Genomic DNA, 11957 nt, shown 5'->3' with positions numbered 1-11957 from the left:
CCTTGTTCCAAATGTGAGCTGGGGCAGCTAGCTCTTTTTTCTTTCCTTACATTTTCATGATTTATATAAATACTTTTGTCGCTGTATTGTATTTTATTTTTATCCTTTGCATTTTATTGGTACCAAACTACTCGTGCATTTCCAGGGCTCCCATGCGAATATTCCTATTTATTCCATGATTATTTATTGAAAGCTATCTCATGCTCGGTTACTTTGCCACTTTCTTTGGCTTTAAACATTAAACAGATGCAGTATATTTTCAAATAATTTAAACAATACTTGATGAGTGAATTTTCCCTTTTGCCCCGGCAGGATTTTATTCCTTCTGGTCAAAATTGGAACACTGCTATCTTTGCCATCAGATTGGATACCGATTGAGAAACGCTTCTGTCTCCTAGTGGGCTGGTCTGGATGATACAGATTCTGCCTTTGACTCAAAGAAAGATTTTGCACATAGAGAAAAAGCCCAGAGAAAGGGTCAGCATTGTCCAAAAGAACGTGCCGAGCTGACGGAAATGCTGCACTAGTTAATACAGTGGCTCCAGCCCTAAGTGACTTGATTTAACTGTAATTAAAAGTGGCCACGTGTGACTAGTGTCCACAGTATTGACAGCACTAGCCTAGATGGCCATGTTGATTTGTCTATTGAGCTCTGGGAGTGGCTTGGCAAAGGAAATGGAATGCGGGTTTATACCCAAAGGCCCATGTGCTTCAGCAAGTGCAGGGTTAGGGGTTGGGGAGAGTCCAGGACCGTCTCCAGCCCCACTCCTTGCTGCTCGGTTACCATAAGTATGTTATGGGGCCTCCCATAGCACTGATTTCCTCATCACCAAAACAGTCACAATAATTACAAACATAAAATCCCCATCAAGACAAAATGTGATTAATACCTATACTGTTCTTCAGAACAGAGAGAGCAAATTATCTTGAACATTTAGCACTTGCAGGTAACTTTTGTGGATAAATCCATTCAGTCGTATGATGATCTTATGACATGATTACTGTTATTGTTATTGCTATTCCCATTTTAAAGACAAGGGCGCTGAGGTTCAAAGAGGTCAGTGAGGTTCCCAATTTCCCCCAGCTAGAAGGTGGCATCCATACCTTTGCCAGGGTGCTTTGCCACTGTGCCAGATGGCCTCAGCAGCAAAACTCTTTAAGTGTCAGCAGAGATTGACTGTAATAATCATTTCCAGTTGCCACTGAGCTTTTTGTCTTGAGGAAAGCAGGAACTAGACAGGTCTTTCAGTAGGGACTGCAGTGGAGCCAGGAGGCCTGGCTATGACACCCACTGGACCAGTGACACAGCCACACAGGAAAGCCCACCAGCAGAACCCCACTCCAGGCTTCTCTGCTTGTCCCAGCTCTTCTCCTTCAGTTGGAAGGAACCATTTGATTTCTTCCAGTGAGCTCTGTTCACACTGTGATAGTGGCATTTCTGCAAAGTGGCTGGCTTCCCACAGTACCAATTAGACCATGGTCTGAATTTGCTCATTGCCTTTATAAGTCCCTGGGCCCATTTAATGGCTTCTGGAGGGGTCTCTGGTAAGTCATGTTGTACCCCAAGGAGAGTTATCATTATTCATGCCAAATGACAAACAAGCCACAGGCATCACAGGAGGCAGGTAATAGGACATGGGTAGAATCTCCAGTAATGGTTGGTGACCACAGCTCTGAATGACTCCAGAGTGTGGACTGGTGCAGCCACGGAGGGAAAAGATGGTCATAACCTAATCTGCGCCCCCTACCAAAGGCAATGATTTTGTCAACACACACACGTATATTCATGTCTAAACGACTCTGCCATGTCTGAGACCACAGGTAACTCTTCATGGGCTGAGAATAGCACACTGAGACCAGGCTCCTGGCCATAGTCTGCACAGGGGCATTCTAATCACATGCAGCTTGCATAGTATAATCCTGCTTTCTTGCTCTAGTAGGAGCCAGGCTCCAGTTTAAGGAAGGATGATATATTCACAGAATTAGTAGTTTCAGATGTTCTAACAAAATCTCTATGTATACTCCCAAGTTATGTTTTTTTTGGTTTTTTTTTTGTTTGTTTGTTTGTTTTTTTTTTTTTGGCTTTTCTCTGGTACTGGGAATCGAACTCACAACCTTGTGCTTGCCAGGCAGGCACTGTGCCGCTGAGCTAAATCCCAAGCCCCCCAAGTTATGTTTTTTTTAATGGCTCTCATCAATCACTTTATTCAAGAAATGTATACTGAAGGGTTATTATCTGATTATTTAATAAAAGATTTCACCAAAAGTATTACTGACTAATTTCAGTGAGTCATCCATCATGTGACCTAATTTTACTTTTAAGTCAGAGAGGTTTGATGTACTGGTGGCCCTGAGACCAAGACACTGGGCTTTCTGAAATACCCGTCTGATAGGTCTCTGGTCACTAGAGAGGAGAGTGAAAATAGGGATACTTGGACAATTGCCCTTGGGTCCCTGATAGCACTGTTGGCCCTGAACTATAAGAGATATGTTAGGTTTGTTCAGGCAAGGGGCAGACAGAATGTCTTGAGTGAAAGCTCCGAGTTTGGCAGGCAACTGTCTTGGGCTTCTGGGCCTCTGGCTCCTCCAATATATTCTCCAGGAGAGGCTGGATTTCTGAGAAGTCTATCTGGCCTTTCATAGCTTTTAAAGCACACTTCCATCCATCATCTCATTTGATCCTTTCAGCTCTGCCAAGCCTTATGTTCCTATGATCTCCATTTTACAGATAAGAAAACCAAAGCTCAGAAATAACTCACACCAAGTTCCAACTGCGGCTTATACAGCAGATCTGAGGCTCAGATGTAGGTTTCCTCTCTCCAGCCATTGTCATTACAGGGGAATTCTCCTGCTCCCTCTCCAGGGATAGGGAATAGAGGGGACTGATTCAGGCCTAATAAAAGTGGCTCTGAAAAAAAAGGGACTCTGAGGATTTAATTCACAGGTGCTGATTTTGTTGCTTGTATGCAAGGTTTGTATCTTCTCAGTGTAGTTCTGGTTGTGCTGAATTTAATTATTTGTAACTAAGCATTTTCACAGCCTCTAGTAAAAGTATGTGTAATTATGGTGTGTAATGATGTAAGAATCCTCAAAGCTCCTCCCGCAGCCCCTCCTCCTGGGGAAGGTGTAACTTTCTGAATGAAGCAGCCCCTGCATCTTTGCCAAAACACCTCCATAATTAGGTCCCATTAAGGATGCAATGTCTGTAAAATTGGTTTGTTTAGAAATAATGAAACATTAAGCAGCATTTTTTTTTAAAAAAAAGGAAGTTTAACAATTAAAGATTTTCAGAAGGTGATTAGAGGAAGACTTCCTTCCAGTTCAGACTGATTAAACTGTTACCAGGAAATTGGTTGCAGGGAAGAAGTGAAAGGGTCCCCTTAAAATGAGGGTAACCCATGATGAGTCCTGGCTCCAAAAGAGTAAGGGCAGCATGTAAGCTTTGGACACAGCCTCCAGCCCTCAGATGGCTGGGCATCACCAGTGACGCCAGGGCTACTGGCTGAATATGGCCCCCATTCTTTGAAAGAAGCCCTTTCCTTGTGGGCTTTAATTTGAATACTGTGATCAATCAGTGAAATCTACTCAGTCTCCCCGTCCATCTCTCTCACTGCCAGCCCCTGGTGCCTGCCTGACCCCCAGACATAGCCACCATCACAACCTGAGTATCCTTTAAAGAGTCCTTAGAGGATGGCTGAGGGTCTCCTGCCAGGGGCTTCAGACCAGGATCAGAGAGATGATGGTGGGAATCCTCTTCACTCCTCAGTCTCCCCAGAGGCTCCAAGAAGGTTCTGGAATCCTCTCTAGAAAGTCCTGGAAATCTACAGTGATGCCAACTCAGGAGAGTGGGGCATAGCTGCGTGCTCAGAGAGGGGCCTCACTTTCCCGCTGAGATTTTAGTATACTGATTCTGAGGACCCCTCTGCAGTCAATGGAAAATCATTCTGGCTCTTAGGGTTGCTTTCATTCACTCATTCAGTGAGAGCTCTGTGGTAGAGACTACGTGAAGACTCAGCCTCATCTATCCTTCCTACCCAAATAAGAACAAAATAAGTGATTTCAGGCTGTGAAAAGTGCAATGAAAAGAGTGAGTGAGGGGGGCCCGGTAGAGGATGACTTAAAAGTTGGTGGGATTAAGGTGGGGGTTGACTGTGAGCCAGGAGAAGGCCTCAAAGGAGAGGACGGCTGGAGACAGAGGTGAGCAGCTTCTAGAATTGCTCCCTGACTGGGGGCGAGCAGCTCCTGAGCAGCCTGTTCCCTGGAGCAGGCCCTTGCCTAGAGGCCCTCTAGGGCCTAACCCCCCACTTCAAACCCACGAGTGCCTGCGCCTCTCCCTGACTTCCTGCTTCCTGTTTAGCACTGTCAGTTGTGAGGCAGGGGGAGGAGCCCTCCAGGATCTCCGCTGGAGGGAAGCCATTGACAGACACATGGGCAATCAAGAAAACCAGGCCTTTGGGGAAGGAAATTATCTTGTTTCTTTCCTCCTACCTTGGCTACCTCTCTCAGTTGGCAGGGCCTTTTCAGGCCAGTGTCCCTGCAGCCTCTGCATTTATCATCAAATTGGGCACAATAAGTGGGAATACGTAAGTAAAAATGGCGAAGGGGGCTCCTTGGGCTCTCAGGTAACAAAGACGACTCAAGACTGTGATGTTCTGTTGCCTAGTGGGGCAGCTGCTCCAGCTCCAGGCCTGGAGAGATGCTGTGGGTGCCCCTTGACCCTGATGCGTATGCTGATTTTACCAGTGCCTTTTTCAGCTTTGGGAACAAGAGCTGCAGAGTGTGCAGCATGAGGCTCTCTATTGTTCCCATTGCACAAATGCACAGGGAAGGAAACTAAGGAAGAGACAGAGACAGAGACAGAGACATTGAATTTGCTCTAGTTTGGATCTGAAATTTCCCTTGAAGGCACATATGTGAAAGGCATGGTCCCCTGCTTGTTAGGAGGCAGTAGAAACTTGAGGAGTAGAAACTTTAGGAGGCCTGGACTGGCAGGAGGTCTTCCTGTCATTGGAGGCAAGTCTCTGAAGGGGAGAGTGGGACTCCAGCTTCTCCTCTTCCTCCCTTTAATTCCTGGTTGTAAGGTAAAGTGCTGCCTTGCTACAAGCCCCAGAGCAATAGGAACAACCAAACATGCACAGAAACCAACTATGATTCAGAATTACATCTTTAAGTTGATTATCTCATCTATTTTCTTACAATAACAAAAAGCTAATATTATATAGTCCTAGACCTAGCAGGTGTAGGGGCCTAACAGAGGGCCCTGGCCTAACTCTATGAATTTCCAGTGGCTTCTGTAACAGATTACCAAAAACTTCGTATCTTATAATAACAGAATTTATTCTTTTGCATTTCCAGAGGTCAGAAATTTGAAGTCAGTTGTGGGCTGAGTCAAGATGTGATGAAGGCCTTGCTCCCTCACAGGTGCTGAGGAAAGATATCATCCTTGCTTCTTCTGGCTTCTTCTGGCTTTGTTTAGCTTATGTTTGTAACATTCTTGTCCTCAGGTCCAACATTTGCTGATCTATCATGGCTCTCTCTTCACATCACTATCTGTGTGTGTATTAAGTTCCCTCTGCCCTCTGCTTATAAGGATGCTTGTAATTGCATTCAGGGCACACTTGGATAAGCCAGGATGACCCCTCCATCTCAAGATCACATCTACGGCTAGTTGTGGGGGCACATGTCTGTAATCCCAGCACTTGGGAGGCTGAGGTAGAGGGATTGCCAGGAGTTTGAGGCCAGCCTGGGCTACATAGTGATTTCAAAGCCAGCCTGCTGAACTACATGGTGAGACCCTGTCTAAAAAAAAAGTCACATCTACAAAGACTCTTTTTTTCTTATAAGGAGATTTTACAGGTTCCAGGGATCAGGACCCAACATGCTTAAGAGCCATTATTCAGCCTATCATACACTCCCACAACACAGAGGCTTTAATGTCACCTCAGAGTTTCTACAACAGAGTTTCTTCCATCTGGGCTTTGGCTTTGAACTTAGATCAGCTGTCCCCAGCAGTCATCCACTGAGAGATATCTGCGGGACTCCTAGGTGCAAAAGGCCAGTGCAGTAGATTAACTAATGGTCAACTTGGAATACGCAGCTGAACTGAGTTAGCATGGTTTTGGGTGTGGAAGGCCCATCTGCAGATTGTTGCCAATAGCATAAAAGGAGACCTGGAAAGGAAGATGGTATGCTGTTGCTTTCAGTCTTTACTGTTGCTTATGGAGAAGCTTTTCTTACTGATTTTCCTGATATGAATTTAGCTGTCTCATCATCAGAGGATGGCTGTTGTTCTTTTTGGAGGAGCTCTGGTCCTTATCTTGAGTGTCACTTCCTGGCTCCAATGCAGATCCCTCAGTCTGGTGGCACAGATCCTTCATCCCACTCACGAAGACTTTCTAACTTCTACCATTGACCTTTGGGCCTTCCCGGTGGAGATCCTTAATACAGACTTGCATGAGACCTTGTTGTGGGATCTAGGTCTCCAGATAGACTCATGGAGAACATTGTCATGGGATCCAGTGCCTCAGCTGGATTCTTTGGGTCTTTACTGCATGGATAGATTTCTTGCACCCCTTTGCATTTGACTTTTTCTGGGCATCCTATAAATTACGTGCCCTGTATTACATCTATTCCCTTGCAAGCCCTGACTATAATAAATTTGGTGTTGGAGAAGTGGGGTTATTACTGTGACTATACCTGACCATGTGGCTCAGAAGCCTTTGGGAATGGTTTGTGGGAAGAGTTAGGAAAGGTCCAGAGATGCTGGCTGGAAAAGTAGAGCTGGAATGCCTTAGGCTGTACTGTATGGGAGAGTCTGGTCAGAAAAAAACCAGAGGCTGATAGAAATCCTGCCAGAAGCCTTTGGGTTTTTGTTGTTGTTGTTGTTGTTGTTGTTTTCTGGTACTGGGAATTGAACTCACAACCTTGTGCTTACCAGGCAGGCACTATGCTGCTGAGCACCCCTGCCAGAAGTCTTTACTGGAAAGTTTGGGAGGTTTCTGCTGGGAAGAAGAGCTCATTGGTTGTTGGATTCCAGATGATGTGTGTTATAACTTCGCAAAAAGTGTGTATGCATTTTGCTCATGTCGATCAACTTTGCTTGAGACTGAGATTAAGGGCATCAGACTAATTAATCTTGTAGAAGAAATCTTAAGGCAGTTGAATATTAAGGCAGTGTGATGGCTACTGCTGGAGGCTTTTAACAACATCTATATTGAAAATCAAGAACAAAGAGCCCATCAGAATGATTTAAAACATTGTGAGCTTGGCCAGAAAGTAAGCTCCAATAAAGCTATGGACTACAAAAATAGAGCAGAGGAGATCTTGATTGCTGAGAAGGAACAAGAGAATAGAAAAGATGGCCTGAGGGCATCAAAGAAGCTGCAGAACTCTACCCTGTGCAGCCTCAAACCTGCAAAAGTGAAAGACTGCTTTGAGAAGAAAACTGCAGAGCACCATGTTCTAGAATGGCTGTGGCAAAGAGAATTTGTTCCTTAGAATTGGATTCAGGGTGCTCAGTAATCCAGGCATTTGACCCCTACAGCCAAGAGAGAGGGAAGCCTGGCTACTTCTCCAACTGGCAGCAGACTTTAGCATTATCCACATGCCACTAGTTTTAGTTGCATACAGAATGGAAAAGTTGAGGAGTCAGGAAGGCTTCCACCCAGATTTCAAAAGAAGGCCTGGGAAGCCAGGCAATATGTCCGTGACAGGGCAATATGTAAAACTGTGAGAGTGAAGCCAAGGGTGCAGTGGAGACCCAGAAGTTTGGAAAAGCTAGGAATGTGGATCATCTGAGGAGAATTGCAAGGAAGGAGTAGAGTGGGCCCAAGAGAGAAGCCATTAGAGCTATAACCACTAGAAGTGCCACAGGGGCAGAGCCACCCAAACACTTTGGAGTTCACATCTTACCACAGATTGCCTCAAATGCTGCACATGGAACTGCAGAACTTAATGTTTGCCCTGCTGGATTTTGCACTTGCTTTGGTCCCATTCCTCTGTATTCCCCTGTTTGTAACTTTTGGAATGGAAATGTCTATCTTGTGCCATTGAATGTTGGAAGTGTTTAACTTTCTTTTCATTTCACAGCTAGGAGTTTGCCTTAAATGTCAGAGGAGGCTTTCACCTTGGACTTTTCAGCAATGCTGAAACTGTTAGGGCTTTGGCAACTCTTGGAGATGGGCTAAATGTCTTTTGCATAAAGGGATGTGTGTGAAGTCTTTGGAGGGCCAGGGGCAGAATGTTATGGTTTGTGTGTAGATGTCCCCGCAAAGCCTCATGTGGTCATAGCTTTTTTTTTTTTTTTTTTGAGTTGGCTGAATCTAGAATCATGATTGATTGGTGGTACAGTCCTGGGATTAAGGGTGCTAGGATTAAGGGTGGGTGACTGCTGGATCAGTCCACTGATTGCGTTGGCACAACCCTAATCCTGATAGACTGGATACAATATAAAGGACAGAAAGAGGCTTGTCTGCTCTCTCTTACTTGCTTTTGTTGTCTTCTGCTGCCTTGAACCACTTCCCCTCTGCCATGTGCCACTCTGCCTTAGAACCAGCCAATTACAGACTGAAATCTCCACAAACTGTGATCTAAATAAACCTTTCATCCTTTTAACTTCGGGCATTGGATATTTTGTCTCAGCAATATGAGAAAAGTAACTAAAACAGCCAGCAAGCAAGAGTGTTGGAGGAGACATGCAACCCTCATCATTGGAGTATCTGTTGATTCTACTCCATCAGGCAAACAGGATATAAATGGTTCTGACTGGGGAGACCTAGGGACAGAGAATGACATTCTGAGCTAGGACCCACTTTTAAATTTACAGAAAACAAAGCAAAGAATGTGTGCCCAGCTTCCCTCTGGAAGCTGGAAGTACAGAGGGGAAAGGTTGTCATGGGGTTCCCATGAGGGTACCCATTTGTAAGAGGCCAAGAATCTGGGGTCCAGATGCCTCTGGCAAGCAGATCCTGTCCCCTTCAGGCATTTCTGACTCTTCAGAACAACGCAGCTCTCTAAATACTCAACTACAGTCCCTTCCAGAATTTGGCTGGAGTTCTTTGTTTCTCTGGTATATTTTTTCACTAGTGCCAACAAATAGAACAGGCTAGGTGCCCCCCAATAATAAACATTTGTTTTCTCACAATTCTGGTCACTGGAATCCTGAGGTCACTTGAATCTTGAAACCATACAGAGGGTCTGTCCTCTGTATATGTCTGTGTCTAGTTCTCATCTTCTCAGAAGAGCATCAGTCAGAGTGAACAAAGGCCCATCCCAGTGACCTCATTTTACTTAATTACCTCTTTAAAGACACTGTCTCCAAAGAGTCTCATTCTGAGATACTGTGGGTTAGTGTTTCAGCATTTGAATTTTGAGGGGACACAGTTCAGCCCATTGTACCCAGCAAGGCCTTTCCTTTCCAATATAGCATTTCTCCACTTGTTCTTCAAACCTCAATGCCACTGAGATACCTCCTCTGTGAAGCCTTCCTGGAATTCCTTTCCCCCATCAAGGTCTTCATGGTGGAGTGGTGTCTACACTACTGACATAGTCATCACTGTACATCCCATGATTGGTCCCCAGCCTGTTGCCACTATATCTCTTCCTTACCCTTTACCTTGTGCTCCTGGCCTAGGACCTGGTTTAGAAGACATGCTCTTGAGACACTCACTGAACTGAATGGAATGGCAAAGCCCTCTCCTTAGACCAGAGGCTCCAAGTCTTCCTTCCTTCTTGCCTGTGACTCTGAGGGAGAATTCCAAACTGTTCCTGGTCTGTGTCTAGCCCTGAGGCCCTCCAGTTTGAATTTGGGTCTTGAGAGATCTGGGAACTAACAGAGGGCAGAACATTCAGGGGAACTCACCAGCCTGACTGTTCGGCTATTCTGATTTGTTGATACTTCTGTAGAACTGAGAATTAATTATCATAGGGACTTCATCTCACTGCCCTCTCTGAAGAAAGAAGACACACTGATATTTATTCCCTTATTCCTCAGGTTGGAATAAAATACCAACCTGACCCAAATTCTAATAACATGATTCAGAAGGAACTTTAAGGACCAGCCATCCCTGCAGGGCTACCATAACACCCCTTAATATCCCTGAAGTGACTTCACTTTTCTGCTTACAGATATTGCTGGCAGGTAATGTACCAGTTGAGGCCAATCACTTGCATCACGTTCCTCCTTCGGCATTGCCTTGCCTATATTCAGTGCACAGTGACAGGTTCTGCTCCTCCATGCTGAGTGATCTCAGGCCAAGCTGATCTCTCTGTGCCCTAAACATCTTCCAAATGGAGACCACCTAACTTGCCCTGAGTCCCTCCTGGCCTCCTTGGGAATGCCACTCAAGCAGAGAAACACAAAAGAGGTTTGAAAACAAAGAGCTCAAATACACAATTAAAAATCATCCCAACCATAGCAAAGCCATTGTAGGAAGAGCCACACTGTCAAGAAAGCAGAATGGGATAGTATGTGCCCACACCTTTTCGGACAATTTCATCCTCTGAACTAGGAGACCAAGCTGCAGAAAGACACATTTCTGGCTTGTGACCTCCATGGTCATTTTGCTAAGGGAGTTCATCCCAAGACAGCAAGGGAAGACTGGGTAAGCTACACACCACTGCCACCTGCCCGCAGGCCTGAGTCTTCTAAGGCCATCTGCATGCAAAAGCTTAAGGACAGATGAGACATTTAAATTTTACCAGCTCTCAGTTATGAGCTTGACATAGAGAAATGGCCGCAATTCTTTTTATCAGTGGAGAGAATAGGCATTAAGTGACAAACTATTAGGCAGGGCCTGGAATCATGAAACCTGCAAGTTTGAAAGTGGTTTCATGAAATCTAAGTTAGGGTGAGGCTGGAGGCCAAGTGGGCTGGGCCTTTCATTCCAAGACTTCCTCTTAGAGCTCCTTGTCCACTTTTATATTTATTGTTTTGTCCAAGCACTTTATTCATCTGTCCGTTCATCTGTGTCAACCCATTTTTAAAAAAATTTTAATTCTTATTTATAGACTGACCTTAATAAACTCTCTTAAAGTACTGCAGGTTTGTCACTGTCACAGATGAAAACATTATTAATGGCCCACTGGCTGAGTGGGACGGCTGCCCTTTAAACTCCTCAGCAGCTGGCTGGATTGCAGACCCTGGCTAGGGAGAGGGCGGCGGTCGATGAGGTCGGGGTCAGCAGCGAGGGCTCATCATTAACACCCTTTGCCATCGTTGCAGGCCACCATGGCTGCAGGTAGAGCTTTCTGCTTCTGCGTTCAGAGAAGTCCCCATTTTGCAAATGCATGGAATGTTCATAGCAGAACCCTGGCCTATCTATTTAAAATAGTGAGAAATAAACGAGAGGAGAAGGCTGGGGAAGCAGAATGTGTCCAAACTTGTCCAGGGTGGGAAACAATAGGAAGGCTGGGGTGCAATTGGACCAGGCTAGGGAAGTAAAATGCCTGCACCTAGGTCCTTCCATGAGCTGCTAGGACCAAATTATATTGACCTTGAAACAAAGAAGCTCCTGACGAGTAGCTTAGGCACACAGCACTTGTCTTGTACTCAGTAGGCCTTGGGTTTGATCTCCAGCTCTGCAGAACAAAACAAAACAAACTGGGAAAAGGCTGAAAACTTGGGTCAAGTATAACAGGCACATTGCCCAAGGGTCACAAAAATGTAATTTTCAGTTCTTTAAAAATCAGAAAAAAATGAATATATATAGAAATGACTATAAACATGAGTCTAGCCTAAACTATATTTGTCTTGGTACCAGTAAAGTTAGAAAACATACTTTTAGTTGTGGGCAAGAAAGCTCCACAAAAGCTAAAGCACCCAAGACTCTTAATTTTTTTAAAACAGGGTCTCACTATGTATTTCATCCTGGGCTTGAACTCATTATGTAACGCAGGCTGATCTTGAACTCAGCAATTCTCCTGCCTCAGCCTCAAGAGTGCTGTGATTACAGGCATGT

Source organism: Chinchilla lanigera, unplaced genomic scaffold (assembly GCF_000276665.1).
Source record: "Chinchilla lanigera isolate Chin_1 unplaced genomic scaffold, ChiLan1.0 scaffold00076, whole genome shotgun sequence".
NCBI lineage: Eukaryota > Metazoa > Chordata > Mammalia > Rodentia > Chinchillidae > Chinchilla > Chinchilla lanigera.
Note: the sequence above shows the minus strand (reverse complement) of the source record.